Source organism: Canis lupus, chromosome 24 (assembly GCF_048164855.1).
Source record: "Canis lupus baileyi chromosome 24, mCanLup2.hap1, whole genome shotgun sequence".
Taxonomy (NCBI): Eukaryota; Metazoa; Chordata; class Mammalia; order Carnivora; family Canidae; genus Canis; species Canis lupus.
Window position 1 is genome coordinate 41,797,132 of NC_132861.1, and position 21,623 is coordinate 41,818,754.

Here is a 21,623-nt window from a genome sequence, read left to right on the forward strand (position 1 = left end):
TGGCAGATCCTTCAGACCACATGGGACGATGTATTATTAACTAAAAACTGTGGTATACTTTAAATAACCATTAACCTGAGCACTGGTGAAAAAGGACTTCAAGATTTGCCAGTACGCTAAGCCCTATTTGGCAGTTTGATTTCAAGATTGGTTAGCAGCCAAAATCCAGCTGCGGAATTCCTTTCCAGAATTATTGTATTACCATGTACTATTAAATAAAGGTTCATTGGAACTTGGTGTTTCGAAGGCAGTGTAACATTGTAGGGTGTCAATAGCTGGGCATTCACAAGTTCAAGAATGCCCGAGCTGTGTAGTTCACCTGTATTCAGACAACTGTGTAATTTATACATGCATTTTCTCTGTGGCTAGTCCAGTGTTTTTTTCATGTTTCATTGTCCTTCCTGTCAAATGTTACAATTTCTGCTATCTGTATTTCTTGAAGTCCTAACTTCCTTAACCATGGCTGTCTTTCCTTGGTATCTGAAGTTTCCTGTCTGTATTAGACTGATAGTGTTAGTTTACTAGTATTAAAAGAAAAAAAAAAAAAAGAGCCCTATATGACAGGAGGAAAGTCCATTTTTATCTCCTATTTTATTTTCAGCAATAATTCTCCGCATGTATTTTCTACATCTCAAGTACATTCCCCTAGAATATAAACTTCTTGAGTGGATGTGGGATGTTCCCTGCTGGATCTCCAGCACTTAGACCAGTGTCAGGCACATAGTAAGGACTTAATAAATATTCACTAACTCATATTCACATTTAAATGGAAGCTAGAGATTCAGTACTGAAAAAAGTGCTAAGATATTTGGCAGTATGGAGCTTGCCTTCTCCATGAGAACAGCGATTTACAGCATGAATATCATCGAGTGTCATCTTGATAGCATGTGGTAGATCTAAACTACCTGGATTCAAATCCAGTTTCCATTATTTACTAGCTGGGCAACCTAGGGAAAATCACTTAGTCTCTCAGTGCCTTGGTTTTCTTTTATGTGTAATATGTTGTACAGATTAAATGAGTTTATAGAAATAGTGTACTTAGAGCAATTAATGATTGGGCACTCAAGTGTTCGATAAATCTAAGGTGTTATTTTTGGATGCCCTGGTGCTTTGCTTATTGCTCGCTCTTCTTCTCTCACTTCTATTTCTCTCTCCATCTTTCCTCCTACCTCACTTTTTTTTTCCTTCTCCTCTGCTTCCCCCTCCTTTACTACTGCTAGAGACTCTCACAAACATTATTTAATCCACTCTATGTGAAGGGACACATGCAAATGATGGCTCAAAATACAGAAGTTTGTAGTTTCTAGAGATAAGCTAACAGAATTTCTCATTTGTGCTTTCCTTATGAATGCCTCTTTCTTAGCTTAATCCTCCTGTTACCCAACAATTGCCCAGCTGGACACAGGACCAAGAATCCAGGGATTTTCCAATTTTATCCCCAGACTGGCCTCAACCACACTTTGTCTCTTAAACTGTTTATATGTAGCTTCCCTGTTTAATCAAGGAACCTATGACATACCCACACTGTGTCTGGATCCTCAGGAAAAAATGTGTAATGTCAAGCGTGTTTGTGAATGTGTATGCACATACAAACACAAATCTTAAAAATCAGAACCATTTTTTAGTATTTCCAATATGCTTGACTAATGACTGGTTGTATGCATGGGTAGGCACACAGTGCATGGAGTGTGTACATGTGCAGCAGCAATGATGAAAAACTGGATTCATGTGTCCTTTTGGTTCAAAATTATGGAAAGATTAAATTAGATTCCAAATAAGAAACAAAAGTTTCTTTAGGCAGAAACATAGATTTGGTTACTTGATGAAAATTGTATAAAACTTCATGTGCTATCTTTAAATTTAAAGGTCTGATATATTTTATTTCACAATTTTAAACAATATAATCCACCTATTGAAGCTAATATTCAACAGTAAAATCCTGTTTTTTTAGACTGGCAATCTCTGCAATAGCACAAACATTAGGACATTCCTTAAAACAGAACATTTATTTTCAGTGCCTCAGGACCTACAATGTTTTCATTATACTCCATAATTGCAAAATTGATATCTTATATTGGAAACTATTTTTTTAAAATTTTTATTTATTTATGATAGTCACACACAGAGAGAGAGAGAGAGGCAGAGACACAGGCAGAGGGAGAAGCAGGCTCCATGCACCGGGAGCCCGACATGGGATTCGATCCTGGGTCTCCAGGATCGTGCCCTGGGCCAAAGGCAGGCGCCAAACCGCTGTGCCACCCAGGGATCCCTGGAAACTATTTTTATGGTTGTAAATAATCCCAGAGATGTGTACACTTTTTGAAAATATTAGTTTATACTGGAAATTACTATCAACTGAAATTAAAAATAACATGGAAGCAAGAAAATTACTTTTTAAATATTTATCAGTGATATTACTATGTTCCATCTCATGCTTGAAACTCATACTAGTACACAACCCAATACAAGAAATGTTTTTGAAATATCATTCAAAATGCTCCCTTATGAGTTTCACAAGCTTTAAATGTTACTAAGACACATCTCCGCTCTTAAGGAACTTTCATTTGATGAAGCAGAGTAGGACAAGGACCTGTGTAACTAAATAAAACAGCAAGATGCCAGATGTCACAAGAGAACTGTCTTGGTGAGTTACCCCATCATATCTGGGGAGATCAGGAGCTACTCAGTTGAGGCTGTAGGGCAGGAGTTCTCACCCTGGTCTTCCAAAGGAAATCACCTGGACAGCTTTAAAAAAGATGAGGACTGAGTTCAGCCTCCAGAAGTTCTGATTCAGTTGGTCTGAAGTGTAGCCTGGGACTTCACAAGTTTTTAAGAGCTCCTCAGGCAATTTTAATGTACAACCAATTCAATTTTGGGTCTTAAGAGTGAGTAGGATTTTGATAGATTGGGATGGAGACAGGAGAATAGATGGAGGACAGGAAGACTAAGAGAAGAGGAGAGAGCAGAAGAAAGAGGACCAGGAAGGTAGCAAAAGGAGGGAGTCAATGTGGGAACAATAGGAGTAGAGGAATTGCCTGGATCCTTCTACTCACACCACAGAATTTCACCTGGGAACTTGACAGAAATGCAAACTCTCAGGCCCTACCCCAGACTCACTGAATCAGAATCTGCATTTCAACAAGCCCTTCAGGTTGATTTGTATGCACACTGAGGTCAAGCTAGATCACGGGGTAATAATATTGATGACAACTGCTGACACACTGGTGTTCAATATTACAGGTTATCATCTCCGCTAAGCTTCCCGTGAACCCGTAAGGAAGGGTTCTTTATCACTCCTCCATTTTTCCAAATGAAGAAATGAAAAGCTCAGGAAATTTTGGTACTTCACTCACCTAAAAAGTAGTGGAACAGGGATTCAAACACTAGACTCCTAACTCAGTGTAAAGAACACAAAATAAACTCCCTGGTGTGTACACACTTTAAGATATAGGATAGTACCAGTGGCTTTGAAATACCAGCATGATCGTCCTCAACTGTATTCCCTTCCCACAATCTCCTGGCCACAAATGCCATCTGGAATTTCATGTTATTTTTTAAATTTTTCTTTATAGTTTATATATAAATACACACACACACACATTCCTAAGCAAATATATAAATATATATATGTATTTCTTTCTCCATTCTACCTTGAAGTGTATGTGGAGCTTTTCTATTTTCACTGTCACAAACAATAGTGCACTGAACATGTTTGTATGTCTCTCCTGGTGCACTTGTGTCAGGGTTTCTCTAGAGAATATACTAGAAGCCTGTGGGATACAGCATACACATATTTATCTTGATCAGGAAATGCTATGTTCATGTTGGGAAACAGCTTACAGTGTCTCCTGCAGGGTATGAGTTTCAGTTTCTCTTGATCTTTACCGACAGTTGGTGCTGTGGCCCTTAATTTTTGCCATTCTGCGACCCACTTTTAATTTTTTGCAAAAATGATGTGCGTGAAGTCATACCTGACTTTGGATCAAACTTGCTATTTTTCTGATAACTAAAGGTGCTGAGCATGTTTGTACACGTTTATGGTCTTTTTGTATTCTTCCCTTCTGTGGAATGACTGGCCGTATCTGTTGTCCATGGTTTTGTCTTTTTCTTATCGATTCCAAAGATATTAATTCTTTGTTGGTGATATATGCTGCACATACCCTGTCGCAGTTTATGACTTCTCTCTTCATTCTCTTGATGTAATCTTTTGGAAAACAAAGGTTTTTTTACTTTAATATGATAGAATGTATCAGGCTTTTCATTCACACTCTGTGCTTTTGAATCATGTTTAAGATACCTTTCCCTATCCTGACATCATAAAGAAATACTCTTAAATGTTCTTCAAAAAGCTTTAAAATCTTGTTGTTTTCATTTCAGTCCTTAGCCCATTTGCCATTGGCTCTTTGTAAAGTACAAATTGGAGAAACTGCGTTGTTTTCTACATGGATGACCAATTGACTCAACACTGTTAATTGTACACCTATCCTTTCCCCAGGGATCTGCTTTGCTGGCTTAGTCATATGTAAGATTTCAATATATGGCAGGTCCCAGGGTGCCTGGGTGGCTCAGTCAGCTGAGCATCTGACTCTTGGTTTTAGCCTCAGGTCATGATCTGAGGGTCATGATCTCAAGCTGTGTGATCAAACCCCAGACTACTTGAGCTTCTGACTCTCCCTTGCCTTCTCTCCCCCTCCTCTTGTATATGGTCTCTCTTTCTCTCTTAAATAAATCCATAAATCTTTTTTTTTTAATTGCATATATATATATATAGCAGGTCTATTTCTTGGTTCTTTCACCACAGTGTCTCCATCCTTAAAGCTTTGTAAAATAAGTCTTGAAATCTCAAGTAGCATACTCCCTCCCCGGTTCTTTCATTCAGATATATTTTGGCTATTATGGGTCCACCGCTCTTCCATTTATGTTTTAGAATGGTGTTTCCAACTTTGTGTGGCTCTTAGTCATCCCAATGCATATTACCACTGCCTTTATGCTAAAAGAATATTCTCAGTAGTTCTCACTGTGGAGCCTCAGATGTTAGGCAACAGCATGTGTGAACATCCATGATTTGTAAGGTTCTGATAAAAGTAGTTGAGAGGCTTCAGAGTCAAGACACAACATTGCCCTTGTGGTCTGCTTAGAGATTCTAAACTTGTTTAAAGTAAAACCCAAGACCCTTGCCCTAAAGATGGTCCTCGACTCAATTAGAATAGCCACGGCCATTCATAAACAAACCTGTTTTGGTTAAACTTTTGGGTTTGATATTTGGAAAATTGTAAACATCATAATGACTTCCCTTCATCCTGACCCAGATTGGCTTCTTCCAAAGCAAATCAGGGTCACAGTGCTATTCTCTGTGTGCTGTGCAAATTAAATTAGGTTTGTTAGGATTTCTTAAATAGCTACAGTGTAGCTTGAAACAAAAACTAGAATTAAATGACAAAGAGACCATGTGTGTAAGAATGTGGAGACCCAGAGAGGGTCTTCAACCAGCCTAGAGCCATACAGTCTGAGAAATAACTCAAGTATGTTTGCCTACTATCCAGTTCCAAATCTTTCTACTCTAGATCAAGGATCAGCAAACTTTTTCTGGAGAGTCAGATAGTAAATATTTAGGCTTGTGGGCCAAGAGGCAATGTCCTCAACATTTGGAGCAACTGTTCTCCTGGAAAGGCTAATAGTGTTTCTACATCTAAAAATATAAAACCATTCTTAGCTTAAGGTCCAGACAAAAACAGACAGTGGACCAGATGTGCCCTACAGGCAGTATTTCCACCCCTGCTCTAATCCACACCTAAGAGCTGTAAATTTTTGTTTCTGCCCTTTTGGTGATAAGGAGCACATGAAAACAAAGTCAAAGGCCCCAGTGTAACAAAGATTCTGATTGTGTGTTAGAAGCAAGCACAGGTGAAACTCTGTTCCCAGACAGAAACTTAGGTCTGTACCATATGTATATGAGCATCCATTCTGAAGATGGCTTAAGTCAGTTGGAATCTGGTTCATTTTATCTTGCACACATTGAGAAGTCTGTACACCTCTGGGACTCTGTGATACCAAACCACAAAATTAGGAATGGAAATTGATGTGAGATTTCTTGGTCATCTGGTAAAATTCCATGCATGTGTATTAAAGTCTCTTAAATATACACAATGGAGAACAGGGCTATTAATATATATCATACTTTTCCTCCATTTAAAGATTAGAAGGTTGTATTGAGTAATTCTTATAGTTTCTTCAACTCAAGTATATTACAACTACAAGCATATAGACATGCCAATAGCATTTCTACTGTTCTACTAGAGAAGTCTTCTTTGATGGGGATTTTGTTCTTTGTAGTTTCTCTGGCTGGGACAAATGTTGTTTGTCTCTGACACATTTTAAAGGAAGATGCATTTTCTTTTTTTCTTTTAAGATTTTTTATTTATTTATTCATGAGAGACAGACAGAGAGAGAAAGAGAGAGAGAGAGAGAGAGGCAGAGACACAGGCAGAGGAGAAGCAGGCTCCATGCATGGAGCCCGATGTGGGACTCGATCCTGGGACTCCAGGACCATGCCCTGGGGCGAAGGCAGGCTCTAAACCGCTGAGCCACCCAGGGGTCCCAGAAAATGTGTTTTCATGACAGCTTAGGATCTGAAACTTTTCTCTGTGTCTTGCTGTAAATCTAGATTCCTATAGAGTATGTCCAGGGCCATGTCTTTTTTCATTTTTTATTCCTTAAGTTGCAATCTATAAAAACACTCTACAATCCTATCTCTAGGCCTACAACTGGCTTTCCATTCTTCAAATACCTGTTCATTATTATAGGCACTGGCTGTGTAAAGTAAAAAACATTTCAAAGATTTGTGTGTGGAGAACTTGAGACTCACTGCCAAATCCTTTGAACTATGGTTGCTGGGTATGTTCACTTCCTTCCCATTTATTCATATTCTGAAGAGGCTTTTTGTAAACTCGTAGGGCTCTATAGTCTGGGTGTCTGCTTTAAGAACTTTCTTATCACATCATTACCTACAAAGGGCGCTGTTTACCAACTCCACAAAAATGAAAAGTGTACCTGAAAATATTTTTCAGACTGACTCATTCTTGAATGTCTGAAACTTTCATTGTTTTTTTTGTTTGTTTGTTTAATTGGCTTAGAATGTAGGATTGAAATTAGAAAGTAACATAAACTAAACCTAAAATAGATTTTCCTCAGCAAAGTATTTTTGTTTTTCATTTTTGTGGATAGGTCACCAGTCTACTATTCCCTCATCATTATTTTCATTTCCTTTTTTCTTTTTAAATGAGAATGTTATTATTGTTTCTTCTTCCTGATTGTGAAATAATATAGATGCCAAAGTTATAAGACAGTCCAAGGAAGTAAGAAGTCAAATTTGTAAGACACCTTAATTCCACCACCAGAGAAAACCATTTTTTTAAAAAGATTTTATTTATTTGAGAGACAGAGAGTGAGAACTCAAGTGGGGAGAGGAGTAGAGGGAGGAAAATCTTCAAGCAGACTCCCCACTGAGTACAAAACATGATCTTGGGCTTGATCCCAGGGCCCTGAGGTCACAACCTGAGCCGAAATCAGATGCTTAACTGACTGAGCCCACCGAGTCACCTAGAGATAACCATTTTTAACTATTCTATGTATATACTTCCAGACATATGTGTTTCATACAAAAATATGATCATACTGTTTAGCCGTATATTTTCTTCACTTAGTGTCATATCTTGTCTCCAAGGTAATGCATCTGGATCTGCTTCATCTTTTTGTATGTCTCCGTAATATTCCACTGTATTGCTATGCTATAATGTACACAACTGAGTCCTCAGGAAATCTTGTCTGTCTTATGGGCACATTTACACTGCCTCAGCTTCTCCTAGCATCATATGTGCAGGTATGCATCTCATGACCTTGGCTTTCAGTGACAGATGTTTTAGATATTAAAAATGTAATTGTGGGGTGCCTGGGTGGCTCAGTCAGCTAACCGTCTGACTTTACCTCAAATCATGACCCCAGAGTCCTGGGACTAAGCCCCAGATAGGGCTCCACACTCAGGGGACAGTCTTCTTGTCTCTCTCCCTCTTTCTCTGCACCCCACCCCCAGCTCATGGTCACTCTCTCCCTCAAATAAATAAATAAAATATTTTTTAAAAGATATTATGATAAAACAAATAAGAGGGTATTTGCATGCTGCAGCCTGGATGAACCTTGAAGACATTATGCTAATTAAAATAGGCCAAAAGACAGATAATGCATGTCTCCACTTAGATGGGGCACCTAGAGTAGTCAAATTCATAGAGAAAGAAAGAATGGTTGTTGTGGGCTGGGGAAGAGGAGAAGATGGGGAATTGTTTAATGGGAACAGAATTTCAGTTTTGCAAAATGAAAAGAGTTCTGGGGATTGGTTGCACAACAATGCAGATGTACTTAATATTATTCAACTGCACACTTAAAAATGGTTAAGATGATAAATGTTATATACCACAAAAAAGTTTTTTTTTTTACATGAGAGGATATTTAAATATGCCTGTATACATTTTATTGTAACTTTTAACTTATTCATTATACAAGCACATCATTACCCAGGGATTTCAGTTATCTAGAAGATAATAAAAAGCCAGAACAATGCTACAAAGCTCCTGAACTTCATGTATCATCGAGGCCCTCAAAGCTTACCGAGAGTCTCTTTATTCTGAGTTTATGAGCAATCCTACCAAACTTTAGCTACCTGATTTCTTAATTAGCAAAATGTCTGAAACAGAAATGTGGGAAGAGGTGCACACAGTTACAGGCAGGAAGTCAACAGTAGAAGGAAGGAAAGGCAAAATGTCTAATCCCATGAAAAGAGCCTCCATCCAAAGGAAAAAAAAAAAAGCATATTTAACTATTGAAGCCACATACCATCCTGCAATCAAATGATATAGATGCAAATATCTCAATATATGCAATAGCATCACTCAACAAATATTTCTTCATCATCGGTTGAGTGCCAAGAATCCACTGGGTCGGGATCCCTGGGTGGCACGGCGGTTTAGCGCCTGCCTTTGGTCCAGGGCATGATCCTGGAGACTTGGGATCGAATCCCACATCGGGCTCCTGGGGCATGGAGCCTGCCTCTCCCTCTGCCTGTGTCTCTGCCTCTCTCTCTCTCTCTCTCTCTCTCTGTGTGACTATCATAAAAAAAAAAAAAAAAAAAAAAAAAAGAATCCACTGGGTCACAAAAGTGTTGACAGTGACAGCAATAGTGTCTAGAAAGGGAGGATTATGTCACTTACAGTCTATTTACAAAGATAAAAGACCATGTAATGCAATGACAGTTGATCAAAGATTGGGTACTTTTAGGGGTAAGCTTCAGTTATCTAGAAATTGTACTTCTTAGAATGTTTCATGTTTCCCAACAGCCCTGCATCCAAATGAGACCCTCATTTAATGATCATATATTGATTAGTGTCTTTATTTATGCTGACTTCAACCTTATAAACAAGCCATTTGTTAAGCATGTTATTCACCAAGCAACAGGTGTGCACATTCTGATGGCACATTTGCTGGTTTTAAACATTTGCAATAACTTGATTTTAACCACCGTGTTTTCTTGGCTATAGCTCTATTTTATTTGGGTATTTGTGCCAATAGCCACAGTTCATATGTTTGGGCTATAGAAAAAGCTGACACAGGACAGAAAACATAATGTTGGTTTTACCATCACTACATGGTAGTTAATTTAGAGGTCTTCCTCTCTTTCTAGAGATGTTGCAAATTGTGAAAATCATCTAGATGGCATCTATGAGTTTATTTACCACATGAAGATTCAGAAATAAAATTTGTGATTTTAGCAACTTTATTCAATAGTAGAGATAAAAAAAATTTTTAAAACATAGTAGAGATAAAGACTCGAGAAGAAATGTGCCCACGCAGAATCCTTGGTTGCTGTAGTCTCTGATGGGACCTATTTTTCTTTGGAGAAAAAGTATTAAAATTTTGAAGGCCTGAAAGTTAAACATTATTTGGGACATTACTGGCTTTGCTTGTTCCCTGGTGCAGAATGTTTCTGCAAACAAGACGGTGCTTGCAGGAGGCCAGATGATACTGTCAACACTGCTGTGATTTTCATATTCATCCATTAAAATACAGATTCCAAAATCCATTAAAATACACATTCAGACTCCCAGAGTTCATGACTTTTGCCATACCTGAATGTGACTGAATACCAACACTGTGGAAAGACTACACACAGCACACGTCCCTGCTGCAGCCATGAACCCTAGCTAAGGGTTATCAAAGCTTATCACCTTATCAAAGGACAGCTGCGAAATTGTGTAGATGTGTGTGGATGCGTGTGTGTCTGTGTGTGTATAATTCCTTTGAATTTGCCAGAATGGCTAAACCATTTTTTTTTTAGGGTTTTCTAAATACGACTGCACATTTGAAAAGATGTCATGTAAAAGCCAAAGCACTGCATTTTTTACCAGGATATGATACTGATTACATCTCTGTCTTAAGAAAACTAATTTAAATATGCTTTTGTTGTTCTTTCTGTAGTCTTCTTTCCAAAACTAACAATGAGGCAAGCTATCTAGATGCTTGCTCTGTTGATCCAAGTTGGACAATCAAACTCTAGTTTAGCAACAACAAACAATATCTTTAATATTAAGAGCGGAGCAAAGCAAATACTAGGAAAGTGTGAAAATACATTCATCTTCAGAGAGCCCCAGAAGATTTCTGATGTTTAACATTTAGAAATTTAGTGACCGGACCCCAATTGCTTTGAATTCTAAATTGTTCTTTTTGCCCACTTTTCCTTTAATTCTAAAACTTAATTCCCTAATTCATAAAAAACTCCATTTTTCATATTCTTTTGCATTCTTCCAAAACAGATACCACCATTGTGCAAAGTCTCCCTTCTTCCGATCTAAAATAAGAGTACGGAAAGAAGTCTGTCCTCTGACCCATTATTTCTACCTTATCTTTGCCTTTTCAGCTCACTGTGCTTTAGGGCTCCTGCCTTTGCCTTCTCATAGGCCCTTATATCTGTAACACTACACTGTGCCAGCAACAGCATTGTGTTTTCCCAATCCTAAGGACTCTGAGTAATTCTCCTGTGGCTTTCTTGTCCACCTGCTCCTATGATTTTTATTTACTTGGCATTAGCCATCTGAATGAGAAGAAAAATTCAGTCAATCATCAAAATGTCTAAAATACCCAAATGTTTGTTTTCCAGAGACATAGCTTACACTTTCTTATTTATTTTTGTGTGGTGTCTCACTCCAGCTGTCAGCATCGTATTTATATGCTTATCTCCCCATAGTCTGTTTTCAGTGCCACGAAGCATTTTTAACCTTCTTTTGTTGCTTTAATAATAGTTACATATCTCACGTAGTTAGGTAAATTGTGCCTACCAACCTTATGTACCTAGTTCGCTGTAATCTATCATTTCATATGGTCAATATTTATTGAACATCTACTATTTGCGACTGCAGCCCCACTGCTATGTAGGAGTATCCTGTCCTTTGAGATTTCAAACTACTTGAAATTCTTTGAATACCATCTCAAATCCATGGGAAATCCAAATTCTGCCCAAGATTTCTGCAAATTCCCTGGGGCCTGCATTCTCTTGATAGCGTCCCCTTCTGATTTCCTGGACTTGCTGAAGACTGAATCTCACCCACATCTCAATTTCCACAATTATTCTTCCACTCATGAACCAGAGCTGGACAGCGTGCTGCTTGCTCACTTTTCCCAGGATCAAGCAGTTTTACAGAACAAATTTTATTGAAGATTCAGAGACAAGAGGACTTCAGTCATATTTGTAATATGCTGTTTCTTCTGCTGGGGGGGCGGTGGTGGGAGAATTTGTTACCTTTCCCTTTATACCTTTCCATATATAGGGGCCCTCACCCCCCACCACTCAGGTACATCTTGAGGGCTTTGTTTTATAATCAAACAAGCCCAGGTGTCATGGGACACAGCTAAGGAAAATTCCCGCCCCCCCCCACCCCCCGGGGAAGAATTGCTCCCTTCCTCCCCTGCCCTGTGAACTGTCCTCCCCTAGGAACAGAGAGATGAGTAAAATGTGACTTCCTATGAGAAGCTTTGTTAGATGATGGAGAAACAAATAATTACAATGCAATTAGATGGGTGTTATAAGAGCAGTTATGCACAAAATAGATGAGAGAGCAAGTAACTACCTAGAGGATTTAGGAAGGTAGTCTTCTGGAAAGAGGACCTTTGAACTGTTCCAGAATGAGCACAACTTAGCCAAGCAGAGTCAGGGGTATTGAGAAGTGGGCATTCAGGCCACAGAAGGACCATGTGGAAAATCCCAGGAATGCAAGAGAGAGCTCGGGGTGACCAGTGGCCTCCGAGGCTGGGGAAATAGGGGAGACCAGAATACAAAGAGCCTCGTACGTCATGCTGATGAGTTTAGACTTGACACTGCCAGCCCTAAGGAATGAACAAACAATTTTAATCAGGGAAGTGACATAATACAATTTGGGAAATTTATTTATGGTTGAAAATTAATCCTAAAAAGAAATACTGTTTTCTTATTTCATAAATACCACAGACATAAGTGTAATAGTTTTCCAGAGGAGTCTCAGTTTCTGTTTAATGCTGAATAGGTAAAGCTGATTCTCAAAGTGTGGTCTGGGGAACTCCTGTGGCCCTAGGTCCTGGGCTCTTTATTGCAAATGCGGATTCCAGGCACTCAGAACTATACTCTAGGCCTGGGATCCTAGAAAAATTAAGACTTCTAACAGCTCCAGATAATCTTTGTATACTCACAGTTGAGAACCACTATCCTAACTTTCAGTTGGGATACTGTGAAACTAAATAGATTTTTCTTAATCACAATTTGATTTGAACTGGTACTATCGAAGAAGTACCTTCATCGTAACAAATGCAACAAAAACATTCCAAACATTTCTATGGTTTATTTTAAAAAGCAAACTCAGGATATCAGATTCTCTCCTTATCCTTTAGAGAGATTTTATGTTTGTGATTTGTTGGCTTATGTCCCGCCCCAATCAAAGCGTTAATTAGACAGCTTTTACTGTCCTTCACTTTAAGGAGAAGGTAATTTCAGGAATAGAGCCCCAGCCCAATTCAGCCATAAATTCTCCCTGATGTGGGCACAGGTGAGACAAAACCCACAGGTTTGTGAGCCCCACCTCTCCAATCCTCCAGGGCAGTGGGCAGGGGAACTAGCATGTATAATGGCATGTATGCTTGTAAGTTTGCTGGTCTCCCTAAAATGTAGTTGGCTCCTCTGCCCAAGAGAAAAGGAGAGGTTCTGAGCTCCAGATAAAATCTGGGCAGATGAACCCTGGAGGCCTCTTGCAGTCTTAATATCCTATGATTTAGAACAGCAGAGCCTGTTGGTCCCTTACCACTAGCAAGTGGTAGGTCAGGCAACCTCCAGGAGTGACCTTCTCTGGCAGAGAATCAGCCAAAGGTTTCTTCATCAAACGATTCAATCATTTTTCTTTAAAATTTTCCCTTGTTTATTCTTACTGCATTTTTTTTTCCTACTGGGAAGTCAAAGCTAGATTGGTGATTTTCCAAATTGGAGAAAAACATCAGTGACAATGAACTTAGAATACTTTTTAGATTGAGAAAACAATAAATTACTAGACTTCAAATGTAAAGTTAACAGGAAATTTTCTGGTTTTGAGATGAACTTTCTTTTTCATTGTGAATTTTTAGCAAAGTAAAAAAAATACGGATAGTAACATAATAATTAATAATAATAACAAAATACTTGTAATATTAAAGACTTGGAACAAAAACAAAGTCCCCCCAGCTGAACCTCCCCCACAGTCCCCTCCGAGGAGGCAACCACTATTAAGTCTTCCAACTATTTCTTCCACTTATTTACTGTCACATTCTAAAGAACAGGCTTATAGAGTTATTTTAAAACTGTCTATTGACTTGTAGCACAGGTGGTGAGGACACTTCTGTGACCTACAACCTTCCTTTTCCTCAAATTTTCCCAATATGCTTAGATCAAAACTTCAGGTGAAATTAGTAGTATATGATTTTGGAAATTGTGTGCATTGCTAAGCCACTGCTTTTTAGGTTCGTAAACTTTCTTGGACAAACTTTTGTTTTTCCTGAACTTTTAAATTTTTCTACTGTCACACTTGTCAGACAGTTTTCTTGGTGTCCTCCCCACCAGGGGCTGCCACCCCCGACTCCAGTCTGAGTTATTTATACCGTGATCATCCTGAGATAATCATTTCGAGTTAGATCCTCGCTCTTAGATGCTAGGTCTTCCTGTTTCTTGACCTAATTCCTTTTTTATTTTTTTATTAATTTTTTTTTCAGTGGAGCACATCCTCTAGTAGTTAACCGCAGAAGTATGCCAGGATGGTAATATTTTTGCTTCATTATGTACCTGAAAATAATCTGTGTTTCCTCAAATTTAATGTATCGTTTGGTGAGTATAAAAGTCTACATTGAAAATCCATTTCCCCCAGAATTCTGAAGGCCTCATGCCATATCTCCCTCATGGTATTACTGTTGACATATCCAATGCTGTTTTGATTCCAAGATCTTTGTATGTAACTGTTTCTTCTTGTTGTTTCCTTCTAGAATCTTCTCTGTTGTCCCCAGTGTTCTGGAATGCTTTGACAATATGCCTCAGATGTGTATGTTTGTAAGAGAGGGACATTCAGTGGGCCCTATTGATCCAAATATTCATTTTCTTCACTGAAAAAAATAATTTCTTATGTGATTACTTTGATCATTTCCTCTAATTTTCTCTCGTTGACCTTTTTGAAACTCCATTTGGTCAGATACTGGACATTCTGGACTGATCCTCAAAACTTCTGAGTTTTTTTTCCTCATTGTACACCTCTTTTCCTTTTGCCCTATTTTCTGAGATTTCTGAATTTCTCTTTTTATCATTTCCATCAAATGTTTCATTTTAGTTGGACCCCTGTATTATTTATTACTACCTAAATGATCATCCCCAAATCTTTCAGTTTAAAACGGCAAACATTGATCATCTCATACATTTTTGGAGGCTAAGGAATCTGGGAGCAGCTAAGTTGGGTGGTACTGTCTCCAGGTCCCTCATGGGGTTCAGAGCTGTAGGCTGGGGAAATAGGCATCTAAGTCTTGACAGAGTTGAAACACTAGCCTGCAAGATAGCTCATTCACAGATTTGTTACCAGAGGCCTCAGTTCCTTAATACACATACCTCTTCATAAGGCTCCTTGACTTGACCTGGCAATTGCTTCCTCAAAGCAATAACCCAAGACAGCGCAGATATCGCAATGCTATTTTATGACTAAGTCTCAGAAGTGATACGGCATCATATTTGTCCTATTCTATTGGTCAAACAAACTAACCCTGGTTCAATATGGGATGAGAGGGCAGCCCAGGTGGCTCAGCAGGTTAGCGCCACCTTCAGCCCAGGGCCTGATCCTGGACACCCGGGATCAAGTCCCATGTTGGGCTCCCCACAGGGAGCCTGCTTCTCCCTCTGCCTATGTCTCTGCCTCTCTCTCTCCCTGTGTGTCTCTCATGAATAAATAAAATCTTTAAAAAAAAATGTGGGATGAGACTACAAAAGAGCATGGCTGCCAAGAGGAGGGATCACTGGGGGCCATCTTGGAGGCTAGCTACCACAGCTCTGTATTCTAATTTTTATTGTTTTTCTTTTTTCTTTCTACTCTGTGTGTACCGACCCTTTTGGAATGGCCTCTATTGGGCATACTTCATGATCCCAATCCAACTAATGTGAAAATGGTCTTTCTTGGCTCACCCTCCCTATCATGCACAGGAGCCAAATTCTAAAGCACCACAGTTGGCTTCTAGACTCAGTCCAGCTATGTGATGCCTCAGTCCCTCCCACTGCTTTGTGTTGTCACTGCATTTTGCTCACCAGGAATGTTTGTCTTATCTAACTTTTATCTTTGAGTTTGTCTTTTTTATTTTCTGGTTTTGTGTCTTATCTTTTACTGGAACAGAGGTATGTGTCAAAGTATTTATAAATGTACCTGTCCAGTTGGCATAAAGCTGGCCATTCAGCTTCCAACAATTGACAATTTTCATCTGTTTTTGTCCGTTTACCTGTTTTTCTTGTCTAATGCGTTGGTATTATTTTGTATTCTTTATTTATCATCTTATTCTGGTTTTCATACACACACACACACAAAGAGGAGACATTGAAGAGTATTTAAATAACCCTCTTTCTGGATTAACTTTCACGTACATAAGTGAACCTGTTTTTTTTCTCCTTATTATTAAGAATAATATTGTTACCCAAGTAGTGTCCAGATTTTCAAATAGTATCAGATCAGAGTCTTCCCAAAAACCCAAAGAAGGTTTTTGGAAAACTGGCCTGGTCTTATGGGTGACCTTCAACTTCTTGTGTTCCTTTTGGATGACTTTTAGGTTCATAGATAGAAAATGGATTTTTCCTTGAAATGTCTCATATTTTTGTGATACAGTGTGAGGTTTCTGGAAACTTCTAGCAACTCTCCCAGAACCCAAAGCTGAAAAATGTAAAACTCTTATATTCGCTTTTTAGATTTGCTCTTGACGATTGGCATAATTAGCCAAGTAACAGCTCCTGGAAGTGGTGAAAGGCCTGGGATCATCTTCCATGTGGACAAGAGCTAAGGGTTCCTTCTCCAGACTTTCTCCATCTGAAGTGGCATCCATGGAGAGATCAGTGAGAACTCTGACATGCCTGGTTTGACTGTGCTTCTTCACTGGTTGTGAAATGAAAAAGGAATAGATGAGTTTTATATACAAGCTACTTTTTTAAACAAATAATAGTATCAAAGATATTTTTTGAAAGACCTCATCATGCATAGGCAAACCAGGCAGGCAAGCAAAGCGGCCCCTTCTGCCCCAATATGTGTCTTATCTGTCAGCCTGGAGTTCAAATTTTCTACCACTTGTGACATTTATGGAAGGAGTGTGTGTGTGTGTGTGTGTGTGTGTGTGTGTGTGTTTGCTAAAAGGCATTCATTGGTAAAAAATGTGTCAGTTACAGGGTGTATTTTTAAAAATTAATTCACTAGTGTGGATTACGCTGTATAAGATTAGCTTGCTGACGCCGCTCAGAGAGAAAATTGTGCAGCAGTAGGTCACTAAGCAGATAGTGGCTGACCAGAAGGGATGTGAGTGGAAAAGAGGAGACAGTTATAACTAGTTCAGTGCTTCCCAAAGTCACACCTATGTTGGACAATGTAGACTTCCACTGACCAAGGGAAATGAGAAAAGTAAAAACAGTGTAGATACTGCTTATGAAGTAAAATGCACTTTAAAGGAGCATCCTGTAGACTGTGAGCATTCATTTGCTTCCTTTATAGTGTTTTAAATTGTTTTTTCCTTCCTTGGGGCATCTGGGTGGCTGAGTCAGGTAAGTGCACAGTCTGTTACAGGTTGACACATTGATTGACCTGATTTATGCAGAATTAATAAGCTATTCGGATAGTGTGGCTTTTAGTATGCTGCACATGATACTGCAGCCCTGGAGTTCATAGATGGACTTGGGACCCAGCAGCTTTGAAACATGTATATGGAGTTTAAGAAATTTATTTACCAGGTGCAACCCCCATCTTATTAAATTCTTTCTTCACCTTGTACACTTGACAGCTGAGAAAACCATAACATGGGAGTAATAATGGGTCAAAATTTACAAAATAAAGTACTGTTTTGGTGTGGGAGTTGTAAAAAAAAAAGGGGGGGGTCAGCTGGGGTCATGATCGGGGCTGTGATTGGGGTTGTGATCAGGGTTGTAATTGGGGTTACGAGATCGAGCCCTGAGTCAGGCTGCACGCTCAGTGTGGAGTGAGCTAAGACTCTCTGATTCTCCCTTTGTGGACAAAAGTTTGCACTTTCTCTCTCAAATAGATAAGTCTTTAAAAAAAATAAACTTGGTTTTTCTTATGGAATGATAAGAGTAGATGATAAATTTGCTGTGGGCTCAGGGGTGGGAGGATAGATTTGCTTGTGTTTAAAGATAGTCATTGCCTTGATATATCAAAATATAAATAAAACAATCCAATGTTGGTCTCCATTAATTTTTTAAATTCTGCTGCCCTGTGAAGTCTGAAACATAAGTAACTTTTAGATTAGACAATCTTCTGCATTCTTCCAACCTACAATTTGCATTACCTGCACCCTCCCCACCAACAATGCTTTGAGCGAAGGACGGTGGGAGGAAGGAGAGGAATATAAGGGAGGGAGAAGGAGGAAGAGAGAGATTTCTGTGTGGCATTCTGAAGCAGATCATCTCTTGCAGGAGCTCTGAACTGATCTCTTCTCCCATTTCTATTTTAATTGTTTTAACTTTTCTTTATTTAGAGAGAGAGAGAGAAAGAGAAAGAGCATGAGTGGACGAGGAGGGGCAGAGGCTGAGCGCAGAGCCCTGTATGGGGCTTGACTTCACAACCCTGAGATCATGACCTGGGCAGAAATCAAGAATCAGATTCTTAACCAACTGAGCCACCCAGGTGCCCCTCTATCTTAATTTTTTAATGTAACTTTTATATTGCCACAGAAAAAAATATGATTAAGATCAATTACATCAGGGTTCAACAAGCTTTTTCTGTAAAGGGTCTGAGAGGAAATATTTCAGGTTCTGTGGGCTAGGAGGCAACATCAGTGATATCGTGCAGATGCCTACAGAGCAAGGGAGGAAACACATACAGGTGTTTTTGTCAGCAAAATATAAAACTTTATTTATAGACACTGACATTTGGAGTTCATATAATTTTCACGTTACAAAATATTATTTTTCTTTTTATTTTTTTCCAACTATTTGAAAATATAAAACCATTCCTAGCCCAAAAGCAGTACAAAAACAGACAGGAGACTGGATTTGGCCTGTGAGCTGCAGTACACCAACTCTTGATTTATGCTGCAGATTTCATGAACTACCATGTCATGTTTATCACTGGGATTTTACATCCCATTGTTGGGGGCACAGTGACAGAGTGAGGGGAAGAGATCCATCTGAGTGGATTTTTCCCCCATGCTTCAGTAGCCTACCAAGCCAGCCAACAATTAAATAGAGCATAGTGGTTGAGAATATGGCTCTGGGTCAAACCACCTGGCTTCATATCCCCCAGCTCCATTCGTAACTACCTCTAGCCCCTGATATCCAGTTTCTAAGCTATAAGATAGGGCTGATACTGGTACCTACCTCACAGAATTGTTTATCAGGTGCAAAGGAGGTAGCACACAAGGCAGAGAGCCTGAGCAATGCCATTTGTTGTCGCTGCTCAAAAAATGTTAACTACTGAAATCATCATAGGACTGAGAGAAGTTCATTTCCTCTACTGCCTCCTTATCATGGCATCCTTCAGAGTCCATTAATCTTAGGGGGATGGCGAAGACCTCTGGGTCCTACTGGACTCGAAACCTTTTAGGGCCAGAAAAAAAAACCAATCACACCTGGAGTTAATGATTATAGATCTAAATCCCAGTCACTGCCTTACATGAGATGGATGAAACTTTCTTACCGGATTTATTCCCAAATGTACCAGAGACCTCTGATTGCCACCTTCTTTGTCAGAGCCAGTAATCTGCATGCTTGCTGTCGTCCAGAAAAACAAAAACGGGTGGCTGATTTGGATGTCTAGACTAGTAATGTCTCTCTGGACAGGGGTTGAAAGATAGGAAGTGGCAGCTCCAGTGAGATTTCTGTGATATCCAAGTGTGGTGACAGCGGCTCTTGGGCGGGGAAGAAGGGGCCACCGCGAGAGCAGCGCACGGGTGTCATTCTCCTTTACTGGAGGGCCTGCTGCCAAGGCTCATGGTCAGTTGCTTAAGGCAGACGCAGGATGGAGGGGCCCCGTGAAGAGCAGCTCATGGAGTCTGTCTGGCTCAGTAAGCCACACTCGGTCAGCTCTTTTCACACACAAAAACTTTCGCCTCAGGCTATTGGCTGGGCAAAGGATCAATAATCATAATGCAGAATCAACAGACCTGCTCAGTAGAGTGTTAACCAGCTTTGGACGCTGCCAACTTCCCCTTACACTAAACCAGGCTGGGCTGGGCGTGGGGGAGGGGGGGCTGGGGGGCAGACAGGGAAGGCCACTTCTGTTCCACCGGAATGCACGTGTGATGGCCATATGGGGCTCTGAGGGTAGGAAGAGGGGACATCCAAGATTATTTGGAAATTATTTCCTGGCCTGTTAATGACCAAGAAGAATGTATGTGCACAATTAGATTCTTGATTTAAGAGTAAAAAGATAAATGTGCGCTGCCTGCCAGTGCCGGGAGGAACTGTGACACACTGTTTCTATTTGCAGTCCAGAAAACGTAGTAAGCCCTCAATTCATGGGCATTTAAGTAACAATATTAAGCTAATACATTAGTAAGTGCCCACACTGTTGATAGCCCACAGGAACAACTGTAGGGGAGGAAAAAATTCTCCTTGACCTCTCAGGGTCCCTGACTAGGTGGAAAAATTAAACTGACAAAGACAGATTAACAGGAGAAAAGAATGCAAATTTAATTAAAGTTTTACATGCACATAAGAGCCTTCACAAAAGAATGAAGATCCAAAGGTGACCAGAGCAGGAAGCTTTATACCTTTTAGATGAAGAAGCAATACATTTGTTTTTGTTTTTTAAAGATTTTATTTATTTATTCATGAGAGACATAGAAAGAGAGGCAGGGACACAGGCAGAGGGAGAAGCAGGCTCCATGCAGGGAGCCCGATGTGGGACTCGATCCCTGGACTCTGGGATCAGGCCCTGAGCTGAAGGCAGCTGCTCAACTGCTGAGCCACCCAGGCGTCCCAGAAGCAATAAATTTGTGAAGAATTAACAAGACACGGGGTTTGGGCTAGAGATAGCAAATGGTGATGAGGAGGATAAGGTTTATTCACAGAGTTCTCTGATGTCATCTCTGGATTAATGAGAATCTGTCTCCAGTCAAATGAGAATTTATTTCTTGCCTTTACACAGAAAGGGGGAGGCTTTTCTGCATTTACTGCTTCTTCATTGCTTCCAATTCAAAATAATTTTTATCTCAGAGAGGCATATTTGGGGTGACATATTCTGGTTTCCTTCACAACCCTCAGTAAGCATGCTATGTACTCATCTAAGAGCTTTACCAGTATTAACTCACTTGACCCATTTTACAGATATGGAAACTGAGGCACTAGAAAGCACCTAAAGTTATACACATGACTTGGCAGAGGTGGGATGTAGACTCAGGAAGTCTGCCCCGGAACCAGGATCCTTAACCCTTATGCCGCATTGCTGGGAAGAGAAGGCAATGTGCGGGCGATTTATGGGTGATCCAAGGGCAGAATGGGAGCTGAGATAAAGAGATGAGCGTGAGAGCCAGCTGATCAGACCTCCCAGGAAGTGCTTGTCGCCTTTGTAAAATACACTTGATTTCACACCTTCCAAGTATCAAGGACCATTGGGGTTTCCGACCAATATTGTATTAAACAAGTAAAACAAATTATATCCATGTTCATGTATGAATAATATCAACTAACATGCTCAATATACTCTAAGAATACTATTAACAAATACTATTTAATTCATTTGTAGTTTAACAAAAATGCTTTTCATTCTCTTACTGTCGCTGTTAGGATCAGGACCATTGGTTTGGCATTGGACAAACGACTTCAGGAGGCAGTATCTGGGAAGGTGGTGACC

The 21,623-nt window shown here is 39.7% G+C and overlaps 1 protein-coding gene and 1 long non-coding RNA gene across 2 annotated transcripts in view; one reads left to right on the plus strand and one right to left on the minus strand.

Moving 5' to 3' along the window:
• Nucleotides 1-21,623, plus strand: part of COL4A3 (collagen type IV alpha 3 chain) — a 130,559-nt gene that overhangs the window by 33,672 nt on the left and 75,264 nt on the right. The window lies entirely within an intron of this gene.
• LOC140616508 (uncharacterized) lies at nucleotides 15,924-19,815 on the minus strand. The gene is made up of 3 exons (XR_012016982.1): nucleotides 19,467-19,815; nucleotides 19,148-19,366; nucleotides 15,924-16,703 (listed from the first exon to the last, which is right to left on the minus strand). It is a non-coding gene; the product is annotated as an uncharacterized lncRNA (long non-coding RNA).